We start from the raw sequence: 15,725 nt of genomic DNA on the forward strand, positions 1-15,725 counted from the left end.
CTAGATCCGATACATTGTGTAACCATTTCTCCTCACAGGACTCCTGTCTTCTGTTGTACTTTTTACTAGATCCGATACATTGTGTAACCATTTCTCCTGGCAAGGTGACAACTATATGACAGAAGGCCCGTGGTGCTCGTTGGACAGCCCCTGATGGACGCTGAGGCTAAGACCTGACCTTTGGCTGCCCTGACTCCTGGCTGCTCATTATATTATTTGGACTTTGTGTTTCTGCAACGGATATCTGAGGACAGTAGTTTACTTACTTTCTTTTTTTAAGACAGGGTTTCTCTGTGTAGCTCTGATTGTCCTGAACTCTCTCTGTAGACCAGGATGGCATTGAACTCACAGAGATCCTCCTGCCTCTGCCTCCCAAGTGCAAAGATTACAAAAGTGTGCTACCATGTGTAGTTTAGGGGCTTTGCTTCCTGTGAGCCCCCATGTGAAGTCGGTGCCTTATGAGTTCATCTCTAATAGCGCCACCTGCTGGGGAACATGCGCCAATACAGGGCCTTTTTGTGGGGATGTCATATCCATACGTTAACAACTTTCCATTTAGTCATTTTTTTTCTTCCAGCTTTAAAAAACTTACTGAAGAGACCTGATCTCTCGGCGCCAGGAGACCCAGCGTTGGGGTGAGTTTCTGGCCCGGGGCGCCAGCCTGGGACGGGGAGCTCAGAGGTTCCTTGGCCCCCTATCCTTCTTGGGCTCTCTGCAGGGCCTCTACTCCCTGGATACTGCCTCTTTCTTCCTAGCCCACCCAGCTTCCATCCAGAACCCTCCCCACTTCGGCCCCACCGACCTCTTTCGGCACATAACATCACCCAGCCCAGCCTGTCTGGGCACTGGGTCCCAATCCTCGGGGCACCCAAGCGGGCTGGAGTTCCTTTGTTTCTATGGCCTGCCTGCACCAAGCAGGGTAGGCGCTTTGTTTGAGAGCTGCACAACCAGCACGGAGGCCTGATCTCTCGGCGCCGGGAGAGCCAACATTGGGGAGAGCCAGCGTTGGGTAGGCAAGGAGACCTGATCCGGTAAAAGAAGATCCATAAGGGAGCATTTGGAAGAAGAGATGGGCAGACGCCAAGGCAAGAATTTGCCCAACAAGCTGAAAAGCAACATGAAGCCACCAGAAACCAGCGACCTCACAATGGGAGGACATGAACACCTTAATCAAGAAGAAGTAGAAAAGATTGACTTCATGAAAGTGATTGATGCCCTTAAACAGCATGTAAAAAACGCCCTTATAGAAATGGATGAGAAATATAACAGAAAGCTTGAAGAATTGAATAAATCAGTGAATGATACCCTAGAAAACCAAGGAAAAACAATCAAACAGATAATGGAAACAGTTCAAGACTTGAAAACTGAAATGGAGGCAAAGAAGAAAACACAAACAGAGGGCCAGCTGGACATGGAAAATTTAAGTAAACAAACAGAGTCTACAGAAACAAGCATAATCAACAGAATACAAGAGTTAGAAGAAAGAATCTCAGATTCTGAAGATACCATAGAGAAAATAAACACACTGATCAAAGAAAACAGCAAGTCCAACAAACTCTCATCACAAAACATTCAGGAAATATGGGACACAATAAAAAGACCAAACCTAAGAATAATAGGAGTAGAAGAAGGAGAAGAAGTACAGCTCAATGGTCCAGAAAATATATTTAATAAAATTATAGAAGAAAAGTTTCCCAACCTAAAGAAAGATATACCTATGAAGGTTCAAGAAGCATACAGAACACCGAATAGGCTGGATCAAAAAAAAAAAAAAACATCCCCTCGCCATATAATTATCAAAACACAAAGCATACAGAATAAGGAAAGAATATTAAGAGCTGCAAAGGAAAAAGGCCAAATTACTTATAAAGGTAAACCTATCAGACTTACACCTGACTTCTCCATGGAAACCATGAAAGCCAGAAGGTCCTGGATAGATGTACTGCAGAAACTGAGAGACCATGGATGCAAGCCCAGATTACTATACCCAGCCAAGCTTTCGTTCACTATAAATGGAGAAAATAAAAATTTCCAGGATAAAAACAAATTTAAACAATACACAGCCACAAAACCAGCCTTACAGAAAGTAATAGAAGGAAAATCACTAACCAAGGAGTCCAACAATGACCACAATAACTCAGACATCTAGAGACCCTTCACCAACACAAATCAAAGAAGGGAAACACACAAACTCTACGACTAAAAAAAAAAATGACCGGAGTTAACAACCACTGGTCATTAATATCACTTAATGTCAATGGACTCAACTCACCTATAAAAAGGCACAGGCTAAGAGATTGGATAAGAAAACAGGACCCAACATTCTGTTGTTTACAAGAAACACACCTCAACCACAAAGACAGGCACCTACTCAGAGTAAAGGGCTGGGAAAAGGCCTGTCAAGCAAATGGACCTAAGAAACAAGCAGGTGTGGCCATACTAATCTCTAACAAAGTTGACTTCAAACTTAAATCAATCAGAAGAGATGGAGAGGGGCATTTTATACTAATAACAGGAACAGTTCATCAGGATGAAGTCTCAATCCTGAACATCTATGCCCCTAATATAAAAGCACCCACGTACATAAAAGAAACATTGCTAAAATTCAAGGCAGCCATCAAACCGCACACACTAATAGTAGGAGACTTCAACACTCCTCTCTCTCCAAGGGACAGGTCAATCAGACAGAAACCTAACAGAGAAATAAGAGAATTAATGGAGGTAATGAATCAAATGGATTTAACAGACATCTATAGAACATTCCACCCAAAGAGGAAAGAATATACCTTCTTCTCTGCAGCTCATGGAACCTTCTCGAAAATCGACCACATAGTCGGTAACAAAGCAAACATCCACAGTTACAAAAAAATATTAGTAACCTCCTGTGTCTTATCAGATCACCATGGATTAAAGTTAGAATTCGACAACAATGCTACCCCCAGAAAGCCTACAAAGTCATGGAAACTGAACAGTCAACTCCTGAACCATACCTGGATTAAGGAAGAAATAAAGAAAGAAATTAAAGTCTTCCTGGAATTCAATGAAAATAAAGAAACAACATACTCAAACTTATGGGACACTATGAAAGCAGTCCTAAGAGGAAAGTTCATAGCACTAAGTGCCCACTTAAAGAAAACAGAGAAAGCTCACATTGGAGACTTAACAGCCCACCTGAAAGCTCTAGAAAAAAAAAGAAGGAGACTCACCTAGGAGGAGTAGAAGACTGGAAATAATCAAACTGAGGGCTGAAATCAACAAAATAGAAACACAGAAAACAATCCAAAGAATCAATGAAACAAGAAGCTGGTTCCTGGAGAAAATCAACAAGATTGACAAACCCCTATCCAAACTAATCAAACGGCAGAGAGAGAATTTGCAAATTAATAAGATCAGAAATAAAAAGGGGGACATAACCACAGACACAGAGGAAATTCAGAGAATCATTAGATCTTACTACAAAAGCCTATATGCCACAAAACTGCAAAATGTAAAGGAAATGGATACTTTTTTAGATAAATATCATATACCAAAGTTAAATCAGGACAATCTAAATAGACCTGTTAGTCGTGAAGAATTAGAAGAGGTTATCAAAAACCTCCCTACCAAAAAAAGCCCAGGACCAGATGGTTTCAATGCGGAATTCTACCAGAACTTCCAAGAAGAGCTAATACCTATACTCCTTAATGTATTTCACAATATAGAAACAGAAGAGGCATTGCCAAATTCCTTTTATGAAGCTACAGTTACTCTGATACCAAAACCGCACAAAGACTCAACCAAGAAAGAGAATTATAGACCAATCTCACTCATGAACATCGATGCAAAAATCCTCAACAAAATACTGGCAAACCGAATCCAAGAACACATTAGAAAAATTATCCATTATGATCAAGTAGGCTTCATCCCAGGGATGCAGGGCTGGTTCAACATACGAAAATCTATCAATGTAATCCATCATATAAATAAACTGAAAGAAAAAAACCATATGATCATTTCATTAGATGCTGAAAAAGTATTTGACAAAATTCAACATCCCTTTATGATAAAAGTATTGGAGAGATTAGGGATACAAGGGTCATACCTAAATATAATAAAAGCTATATACAGCAAGCCGACAGCTAACATCAAATTAAATGGAGAGAAACTCAAAGCCATCCCACTAAACTCAGGAACACGACAAGGCTGTCCACTCTCGCCATACCTCTTCAATATAGTGCTTGAAGTTCTAGCAATAGCAATAAGACAACATAAGGGGATCAAGCGGATTCAAATTGGAAAGGAAGAAGTGAAACTTTCGTTATTTGCAGATGATATGATAGTCTACATAAGCGACCCCCAAACCTCCACCAAAGAACTTTTACAGCTGATAAACAGCTTTAGTAATGTGGCAGGATACAAGATCAACTCCAAAAAATCAGTCGCCCTCTTATACACAAAGGATATGGAAGCAGAGAGGGAAATCAGAGAAGCTTCACCTTTCACGATAGCCACAAACAGCATAAAATATCTTGGGGTAACTCTAACCAAGGAAGTGAAAGATCTATTTGACAAGAACATTAAGGCATTGAAGAAAGAAACTGAGGAGTATACCAGAAAATGGAAGGACCTCCCTGCTCTTGGATTGGGAGGATTAACATAGTAAAAATGGCAATTCTACCAAAGGCAATTTATAGATTCAATGCAATCCCCATCAAGGTCCCATCAAAATCCTTCACAGATCTTGAGAGGACAATAATCAACTTTATATGGAAAAACAAAAAACCCAGGATAGCCAAAACAATCCTATACAATAAAGGATTGTCTGGAGGCATTACCATCCCTGACTTCAAACTCTATTACAGAGCTACAGTGATGAAAACAGTGTGGTATAAAAACAGAGAAGTCGACCAATGGAATCGTATAGAAGACCCGGATTTTACCCCACAAACCTATGAACACCTCATTTTTGATAAAGGAACCAAAAGTATACACTGGAAGAAAGAAAACATCTTCAACAAATGGTGCTGGCATAACTGGATGTCAACCTGTAGAAGAATGAAAATAGACCCATATCTATCACCATGCACAAAACTCAAGTCCAAATGGATTAAAGACCTCACTATCAGTCAGAACACATTGAACCTGATAGAAGAGAAAGTGGGAAGTACCCTACATCAGATGGGCACAGGAGATTGCTTCCTATGTGTAACCCCAGCAGCACAGACATTAAGGGCAACATTGAATAAATGGGACCTACTAAAACTGAGAAGCTTCTGTAAAGCAAAGGACACTGTCAGCAAGACAAAAAGGCAACCTACTGACTGGGAGAAGATCTTCACCAACCCCGCAACAGACAAAGGTCTGATCTCCAAAATATATAGAGAACTCAGGAAACTAGACTTTAAAATGCTAATTAACCCAATTAAAAAATGGGGCACTGAACTGAACAGAGAATTCTCAGCAGAGGAAGTTCAAATGGCCAAAAGACACTTAAGGTCATGCTCAACCTCCTTAGTGATCAGGGAAATGCAAATCAAAACAACTTTGAGATATCATCTTACACCTGTCAGAATGGCTAAAATAAAAAACTCCAATGATAGCCTTTGCTGGAGAGGCTGTGGAGGAAGGGGTACCCTCATCCATTGCTGGTGGGAATGCAATCTTGTGCAACCACTTTGGAAATCAGTGTTTCGGTTTCTCAGGAAATTCGGGATCAACCTACCCCTGGACCCAGCAATACCACTCCTGGGAATATACCCAAGAGATGACCTATCATATGACAAGAGCATTTGTTCAACTATGTTCATAGCAGTATTATTTGTAATAGCCAGAACCTGGAAACAACCTAGATGCCCTTCAATGGAAGAATGGATGAAGAAAGTGTGGAATATCTACACATTAGAGTACTACGCTGCGGTAAAAAAACAATGACTTCTCGAATTTTGCATGCAAATGGATGGAAATAGAAAACACTATCCTGAGTGAGGTAACCCAGACCCAAAAAGATGAATATGGGATGTACTCACTCATAATTGATTTCTAGCCATAAATAAGGGACACGGAGTCTACAATTGGTGATCCTAAAGAAGCTAAGTAAGAAGGTGAACCAAAGGAAAAACATATAGTTATCCTCTTGGCTATGGGAAGTAGACAAAGTTGCAGGGGAGAAAATTGAGATCTTGGGGGTGGAGTGGGGTGGGGGTAAGGGGAGATGGGGAGAGAAAAGGGAGAAGGGGAGAAAGGGGGAACTTGGGGAAAAAGGAGGATTGGGATAAAGGAAGGTTAGATAGGGGAGCACGGAAACACAATTCTTAGTTAAGGGAGCCACCTTAGGGTTGGAAAAAGACTTGAACCTAGAGTGGCTCCCAGGTGCCCAAGCCGAGGTCCCCAGTTAGTTCCTTGGGCAGCTGAGGATAGGGAACCTGAAATGACCCTATCCTATAGCAATACTGACGAATATCTTGCATATCATCATAGAACCTTCATCTAGTGATGGATGGAGATAGAGACAGAGACCCACACTGGAGCACTGGACTGAGCTCCCAAGGTCCCAATGAGGAGCAGAAGGAGGGAGAACATGAGCAAAGAAGTCGGGACCACGAGGGGTGCACCCACCCACTGAGTCAGTGGAGCTGATCGATTGGGAGCTCACCAAGGCCAGCTGGACTGTGACTGAAAAAGCATGGGATAAAACTGGACTCTCTGAACATGGTGAACAATGAGGGCTGATGAGAAGCCAAGGACAATGGCATGGGGTTTTGATCCTACTTAATGTGCTGGCTTTGTGGGAGCCTAGCCAGTTTGGATGTTCACCTTCCTAGATATGGACGGAGGGGGGAGGACCTAGGACTTACCACAGGGCAGGGAACCCTGACTGCTCTTTGGACTGGAGAGGGAGGCAGAAAGGAGTGGGGGGAGGGGGAGAAGGGTGGGAGGAGGGGGAGGGAAATGGGAGGCTGGGAGGAGGTGGAAACTTGCTTTTTTTTTTTCTCCTTTTCTCAATTAAAAAAAAAAGAAAAAAAACTTACTGGAGCCAGCAGTGGTGGCACAGCCTTTAATTCCAGCACTTAGGAGGCAGAGGCAGGCAGATCTCTCGGTTTGAGGCCAGCCTGGTCTACAGAGTGAGTTCCAGGACAGCCAGGGTTGCATAGGGGAACCCTGTCTTTAAAAGAAAGAAAGAGAGAGGGAGGGAAAGGGAGGGAGAGAGAGAGAGAAAGAAAGAGGGAGGGAGGAAGGAAGAAAGACATGGCCTACAGGGAGCTCGCCACAAACTTAATCCTAAGAAAAACAAAGCAAACAAGCTAACTAACCAAACACATAAGTGGGGCTGGGACATAGGTCAACACCTGCCTAGGATGTGCAAAGCCAGGGGCTGTCTCCAACACAACACACCATGCTAACCAAAACTTGATCTTTGATGTTTCCCATATTAGCAGAAAAGATTGCAAGTGAGGTTTGGGGAGATGGCTCAGGTAAGTGCTTGCCATGCAGGTACAAGGGCCAGGACTGGATCCCCAGTGCCCAGGGGAAAACGCCAGGTGCCGCCTCGTGCCTGTAATGCCAGTGTGAGTATGGTGGAAAGAGGAGGACCCTTGAGCTGCTAGCCGGTCAGTGCAGCCATGGGATGAGCTCCAGGATCAGTGAGACCGTGTCTCAAAAAAATATGGTGGAGTAATTGAAGTGGCCACCTGACATTTGATCTCTGGTCTCCAAATGTGTGCATAAACACATACACACACACACACACACACACACACACACACACACACACAACTGCCACACATGCATATACCACACACATATAATGCACGCAAAAAAAATTTCCAGAATATTATTATGAACTGTAGAGAAAGTTATTTCCCCAGGTAGGGAGTGGCAAAAGCAAGGCCCCAGCTCTCCCAACAGCCCAGTCCCTAAAATAAGGAAAAGGGTCTGGATGTAGGCCAGACACTCGAGGCTTTGACTTCAGATGTGATGAAAACAAAGGGTCTGGAGACTCTCACTGCATCCGTGGCTCAGCATGGAGACTCTCACTGCATCCGTGGCTCAGCATGGAGACTCTCACTGCATCCGTGGCTCAGCATGGAGGCTCTCACTGCATCCGTGGCTCAGCATGGAGACTCTCACTGCATCTGTGGCTCAGCATGGAGACTCTCACTGCATCCGTGGCTCAGCATGGAGACTCTCCCTGCATCCGTGGCTCAGCAGGGTCCAAACACACGAGCCAGTGGGAGCTATGCTCGTTGACACCACAGGTACCACGTCTAGACTCACGCACTCTGACGTCTCCTCCAGTTGCATTCCTCTGCTCTCCCATGTGTCTGTAAGAGTTCTTTTAAGTTTTTCCTCTTCACAAAAACGACTACCACTTTGCTGATCGCAAGACCGGCGTTGGGCAGTGCGGAGGGTCACAATGGATCATTGTGGAAACACTCACCTGCTGGCTGGGTGACACAAATCCGGAGTGTCCTGCCTGCCTAAAATTGCTGTCTGAGGCTCAGCAGGGCAGAAGCCAGGGTTTCGTCAGTCTCCATGGAGGGGCGTCCTGCCCGCAGCAGCAGTCAACGGGACTCCATTTCTGTGCTGGAGTTTGGGGTTGAAAAAAAAATCACCATTTAGGTCAATGACGTGAAGTAAAGTTTGTGCAGGGGGCTGGGGAGATGGCAAAGCCTGCTGTGCAAACGAAGATCCGAGTTTGGATCCCCAGCACCACGTACAGACTCAGGTGTGTCAGCGCAGATCTATAACCGTAGTACAAGGGAGGCTGAGTAAGGAGGATCCCTAGCGCTTGCCAGCCAGTCTAGTGGGTGGCTGAGTCCCAGATTCAGTGAGAGACCTTTGCTCTGGTGGAGGGTAGGTGAGATGGGGGGTGACATCAAGACAAAACCAAACCTCGGATATGGCAGCATGTGCCTAAAATCTCGGTGCTCTTAACAGAGTTAGGAGCTGGGCAGAGCAGATTCCTCCAAGTCAGCTAGCCTGGTGTCCAAAGTACAGAACCAGAGGTTGTCTCAGAGTGGAAGGCAAGAATGAACACCTAACAGTGCTCTCTGACCTCCACAAGGGTGCTGTAGTACGTCCCGTGTTCCCAGAATGCACACGAGATCCTACTGCACGTACTGGCTTTGTGGGAACCTAGGCAGTTTGGATGCTCACCTTACTAGACCTGGATGGAGGTGGGTGGTCCTTGGACTTCCCACAGGGCAGGGAACCCTGATTGCTCTTTGGGCTGACGAGGGAGGGGGACTTGACTGGGGGAGGGGGAGGGAAATGGGAGGCGGTGGCGGGGAGGAGGCAGAAATCTTTAATAAATAATTAATAAATTAAAAAAAAAGAGGTCGTAAGCCAGGCATGGTAGTACACGACCTCCATTCCAGCACTCAGGAGACAAAGGCAGGCAGATGTCTATGAGCTTAAGGATAGTCTGGTCTACAGAGCAAGTTCCAGGCCAGCAGGGACAGTGAGACCCTGCCTCACAAATAAAATAGAACTAAGCTGCTGAAGGGTTGGCTCAGTGATGAGCATTTGCTGCTCTCGCAGAAGATCCGGGTTTGGTTCCTAGCACCCACATGGTGGCTGTCTTACTTCCTTTACTATTGCTGTGACCAAGGCAACTAGAAAGGCAAGCATTTCATTTGGGGCTTGCTTACAGTTTCAGAGGGTGAGTCCATGATCTTCATAGGGGTAAGCACGCCCACAGGCAGGCAGGCAGGCATGGCACTCGGGCAAAGAGATTACATCCTGATCCAAACTCCGGAGGCAGAGACAGCTAACTGGAATGCCATAGGCTTTTGAAACCTTAAAGGCCACTCCCAGTGACACACCTCCTCTAACATTAAGGCCACACCTTCTGATCTTTACCAAACAGTCCCACCGACTGGGGATCAAGCGTTCAAAGATATGCACCTATGGGGACCATTCTCATTCCAACCACCACAATGGCTCACAACCACCTATACTCCAGGTCCAGAGGATCTGACACCTTTTTCTTTTCTATTCCCCAACTCTTTTAAAAAATGATTATCAAATGGGACGGTGGCGGTGCATGCCTTTAATTCCAGCACTTGGGAGGCAGAGGCAGGAGGATCTCAACCTGAGTTCGAGCTCAACCTGGTCTACAGAGTGAGTTCCAGGACAGCCAAGGCTACACAAAGAAACCTTGTATTGAAAAACCAAAATCAAACAAGCAAGCAAGCAATCACCATTTAGGTCAATATCACTAAGTAAAACTTGTGCAGGAGGCTGGGGAGATGGTAAAGTCTGCCACGCGAACATGAAGATCTGAGTTTGGATTCCCAGCATCCATGCACTCAGGTGTGGCGGCACAGACCTATAATCAATAGTACAAGGGAGCCTCCTCCAACCCCTCAAAGATGCTCCCCACTTCCTGACTGATCAAACTTCATGTTCTTTCTCTTAAAAAGAAAAAAAAAACCAAAAGGAAAATCAAAACAAACAAAATACGACAAAATGAAACAAAAACTCCACACAAAAAAAGCACAGATCCATTTTGGGTTGTCAGCCGCCCCTGTGCACGGGGTCTGCCCTGGAATGTGGCTGATAGTGAAACGGACTTTCCCTTCCCAGCAGGTATCAGTTGCAATCGCTTCTTGGTTAGGAATGGGACTTTGTGTCCACTTGCCCTTCCTTCTCAGAGCTGGGATTTCTGATACCCTTTTCTGACCTCCACAGGCACCAGACACAGCACACACACACGGTGCACATACATGTAGGCAAAATGCACACAGTTAAAATATAAAAATAACTGAAAAACAAGATTTAAAAAGTATTGGAAGCCAGCTGATGTCCATGAACGCTGCCCTCACACACGTGCGCGTATACACCACAGACACACAAACGCTTGTGCAAACGATTATAGAAAACCACAAAAGAAACTTAGTTCCAAAACCTGGTTTATTTGACAAATTACATTTCTTGAGTAAAAACAGAATACAGATGTTTGCATGTTCTGTTTCTTTCCTAGTGAACAACGAGGCATCAAAGCCAGGGTCCTCCCACCTGACAGACAAGGTCTCCGCCTCTGAGCTCCATGCCCAGCCCCGGAGAGGCTGTCTAGGTAAGTATGGCACAGCTGGAGGAGATGCGGTTCAGTGGGCCACAGCTGGAGATGCGGTTCAGTGGCAGGGCATTGCCTAGTCCGTGAGCAAGGACCTGGATTGGATCCCCAGCACTGCCAGAAAAAACAAAAGCAGCAAAAACTGTTTCATGAACTCCAGCTTGGCGTTGAGCACACTGGCATGTACTGCTGTAAGAATCAAACCACAAGCGCGAGCTTTAGCCTCCAAGTGAAAGCACGGGGAGGGGCGGCAGCTGGTGCGTGCACACCGGGGGCCCCAATTAAGGGCGAGTGCAAGTTTTATTTGCCTCCTATAGATTAATCTAACCTCCTACTCCCGACCCTTGTACTTCAAGCACAGACCTTATCGGTTATCCTTCTTAACCCTTCACTGGCCGTCTTTACTCACACAGCTCAAGCCCCTACACCTGCCTTCCTTCTGGCCTTCTCTCATATTGCACATGTCTTTCTTTTCCCACTGCACCTTCTCAGCTCTTGGTGAAAGACCTCTTGGCCAATTCGAATAAAGCACTGTGCTAATACAGAATCTGTAAATCCTGTCAAAGCATGCTCCATTCACCATTCTTGAGGGACTTGGCAATGAGGTAGGGAAGGTCCTGCACGTTCTCACGCACCTTGAGTGGCTATTGTTGACTTCCAGGCTTGGCCCACTGTTGTCTGTATTTTAGAGGTTTTGTGGTTTAATTTTTTAAATTATTATTTTTAGAAATAAAAAAAAATAATTCTTTTGTTTTTCCCTTCCTCTTTTTCCCCAGGGTGGAACCAGGGATGAAGCCCAGGGCCCTGTAGGTTGTAGGCTATATCATATCACCAGTCAAGGCTACCACGTTTCACCTGGGTATAGTGGCGCATGCCTTTAATCCTAGCACCTGGGAGGCAGAGGCAGGCGGATCTCTGCAAGTTCTAAGCCAGCCTGGTCTACATGGTAAGTTCCGGGACAGCCAGAGCTACATACTCAGAGCCTGTCTCAAAACAACAAACACAGAATCCCTTCCTCAGGGTGTTCTGATCACATTAGATATGCCGATGTGGGTGCACACACACACTGTGTCTGTAACCCTTTGTGAGCTTTCCCCAGCCAAGGACAGACGGACACACACTTTTCATCTCGTTCTTATTTATTTTTCATGTTGTTTGTATGTCATCACACGTATATGGGAGGGGGGTCCAGTCCATTTAGAGGCCAGAGCAGAGGGTGTATTTGGGCTCATACTTCAAGAGTACAGTCCACATTGGCAGAGAAGTGCCAGTTATCAATTCTGGGAGAGGGCGATGAGCCAGTGTTTCCCCTAAAGTCTTTCCAGAGCTCTCACTAGGCAATGAGCAATGATGGCCAAGTGACCCGAACCTGATTACACAGAAAAGTTAGGGAGTTTGGTGGTGGAATACTTGCCTAGTGTGTGCAAGACCCTGGGTTTAATCCCCGGCACTGTAAGTAAACCATGGATCCAGAAGGCACAGCGACATTCCAGATGCTACCACAGACCTTCCTCTGCCATCCTCCCAATGAGAGGCAAGAGATAATGTGCCTTTACAGCACAGACTCAGAGCCTGAGCGACTCACGACGTAAGTGACATAGCTGCAACTTGGTCAAGCAGAGAAGCGGCAAGATTCAAACGGAGAACAAAAAAGTATGGAGGCAGTTAAGAGACTCCAGAGGGTTGGGGCGTGGCCAACGGCACTTGCTGGGCAAGCCTAGAGACCAAAGTTTGATCTCCAGAATGCCCGTAACGGTAGAGGGAGAGAACCAGCTCTACGGTTATCCTCTGACCTCTACACAGGAACTGTGGAAGATCACGCACACACGCCATAATAAAAAAATAAGAACGTCAAAATATAGCAACACATCAGGTGTCGTGCAGCCTGGAATCTCGGCACTCCTGAGGCTGAGCCAGGAAGACTGCAAGTTCAAGGCAAACCTGAGCTATACAGTGAAGTCCATCCCACCCTGGGCAAACCCATGAGATCCTGCATCAAAAAAACTAACTAGGCAAGCCAACAAGATGGCCCAGAGGGTACAGGGACTAACAACCTCCTCTGACCTCCACACCTGTGCCGTGGTACGTGTGCAGGTGTACACAGACATACACATACAAAATAAACCATGTTGTAAGGGGGAAGAAAAGGACCCTAAAACTATCCAGGGGCTGGAGAGGCGGCTCTGACATTAAGAGCACAGGCTTTGCAATCATGAGATCCAGAATTCAGAGCCAAGGCTCACTTAGCAAGCCAGGTGTCTCTGCAATGCCCATTAACCCCAACCCCAAGGTGAGCAGAGACACGAGAATCCCTGGGGCTTTCTGGCTTCCAGCCTGAGACAGTGAGTCAGTCCTAGATTCAGGCAGGGCCCTTGTCAGAAGAACAGGCAGAAGGTGACAACAGAGGACACTTGACACCCTCTTCAGACCTGTGCACACCCGCCCCCTCATCCGTGTGAGCTATATACAAGTGTACACCCGCCCCCCCACCCGTGTGAGCTATACACAATTGCACTCCCTCCACGCACATCTGCATACACTTTTTCACACATACACAAAATTAGATCTATACACTAATTTAAAAATAGAGAATTAGCCGGGCGGTGGTGGCGCACGCCTTTAATCCCAGCACTCGGGAGGCAGAGGCAGGCGGATCTCTGGGAGTTGGAAGCCAGCTTGGTCTACAAGAGCTAGTTCCAGGACAGGCACCAAAGCTACAGAGAAACCCTGTCTTGAAAAAAAAATAGAGAATTAGAAACTACAACTATGCTTTCTGATGAAGGCTAGAACAGACTTCTGACAACCAGAGAAAATCAACTCTACAAAATTCAAAAACCGAGGGAGTAGAGGGGGTGTGGGCTCACAGGTCAGCAAACAGCACACAAGCACTGCCAGGGACCTCAGTGATCTCTCCAGTGCCTTTCAATGAGCAGGCTGGCGACAACGAAGAAGACTACAAGTACCACAGACAGCAGAACCCAGGTCTTCCTAGGACCACGCTAATGCTTGTGCGTGCAGCAGACAGTAGCCTAGTCTCAGTGGAACCTCCCCCTTTGCCTCTGAGACCTTATGCTTTGAAAGAGTTCTCCCCATATCTCCACGCTGAATCCTCCATCTCAGGTACAGGACAGACGCCACAAGGTTTTCCTCCCCTGGAGTTGTCTGTCTTAGCTTCCTGCACATGACATCTGCTTCCTTGGGAACAGATGGGGCCTGGAGAGAAGGCTTGGTAGTTAAAAGCACGGTTGCTCTTGCAGAGGACCTAGGTTCGTTCCCAGCACCCTCAGAGCGGCTCACAGCGCCAGTTCCAGGGGATCCAGTGCCGGTTTTTGACCTCTTCAAGGCACGGCCTGCAGGCACACAGTGCACAGACATACATGCCGAGAAAACTCTCATACACATAACAGTTTTCGAAAGAACCAAGAAAGAAGGAGGCCGTATGGTCAACCTCCCAGTGCTGCAGCAAACGCCTGAGATAACTGACAGAAGAAAGGTTGCTGGGGGTGATGGTGCACGCCTGTGATCCTAGAACTCGGGAGGCTGAGGTAGGATGACCCCGGGTTCAAGGTCAACCTGGGCTACGTGGCAAAACTCTGTCTCAAAACCAAATGCATAAATGCTTGTTTTGGCTCACAATTTTGTGAGTCCATGGCTCACAGTGTTGTTTGTAAGTCCCTAGCAAGGCAGCATACCATGGCAGAAGCACATGACAGAGCAGAACTGGGCTGAAGCTCTCGGCTTGTTTGGATCTCTGGGGAGGTCAAAGCGTGTTGCTGAACGAGGTCCTCGGAGGAAAGCAGCTGCCATGGTCATCAGACATACGCTACAGGCCAGACTGCTGACGTTCTCTCAGAGGAGATGGGGTCACGGGACCTGAGCTTTCGGTTACCTCCCGGCCCCACACCCAGGCATTTATAAGTCATTCTGCCCCAATTGCATGGGATCTTAGGAGATGCTAGAGAACACAGGATATAGGGAAGCCATCAGCTGTGATGCATAGGGACTATCAGGGGCCCAACTACATGAACTCCCTGGTTCCACAGGATGAACTCGTGTGCAATCGGTTTGGTCGGTCATTGGGACCTTATGGGGAATAGGAAGGCATTTTTTGACCTCTCTCCTGGGAAGGAATTCTTGCAACAAAGTGGGAAAACAACACATTCAGGGAACACTCACACATCGACATTAACATTATGCTCCATCGATCTAGGTTATCAATGACAAACGCAAGAGACGGAGCAATAAATACTCTGATGCCACAGTACAGTCATAAAAGTCACGTTTCCAGTCTGTACTCAAGGCTACTTTCTAGTTCCGAGGGCTCCATCGAGTCACGTGCCCTTCTCCCCGGTCCCGGGCCAGGTGCGCCCGCACACGCCCGTGATCCTCCTGTCACCTTACGTTCTGCGCTCCAACATGCTCCCGGCCTGCCCCTCCTTCTCGCCTGAGGTAATCGCGTCTACACTGGCCTGCTGCGCTCCCGAAGCCGGGTCCTGAGGGACGGGGGACGCAGCAAACCGCATCTAGTCTCAACAGACGTCGCTCGCAGCCAGCCGGACAGCCGGACCAAGCGCGACCTCGGGAGTGCGCACGCGCGCGACCCAGCTCCCGTGAGCTCGCTGCTAAGCGCAGCGGTCTACCGAGGGCTCCCTGGCAGTTGCGTCACTGT

The 15,725-nt window shown here is 46.6% G+C and overlaps 1 long non-coding RNA gene across 1 annotated transcript; it reads right to left on the reverse strand.

Moving 5' to 3' along the window:
• Positions 1-8,085: 8,085 nt before the first annotated feature.
• Positions 8,086-15,659, reverse strand: LOC142850197 (uncharacterized). Its single transcript, XR_012910664.1, has 3 exons — positions 15,453-15,659; positions 8,417-8,562; positions 8,086-8,300 (listed from the first exon to the last, which is right to left on the reverse strand). It is a non-coding gene; the product is annotated as an uncharacterized LOC142850197 (long non-coding RNA).
• Between the last annotated feature and the right edge of the window lie 66 nt (positions 15,660-15,725).

Source organism: Microtus pennsylvanicus, chromosome 1 (assembly GCF_037038515.1).
Source record: "Microtus pennsylvanicus isolate mMicPen1 chromosome 1, mMicPen1.hap1, whole genome shotgun sequence".
Classification (NCBI taxonomy): Eukaryota; Metazoa; Chordata; class Mammalia; order Rodentia; family Cricetidae; genus Microtus; species Microtus pennsylvanicus.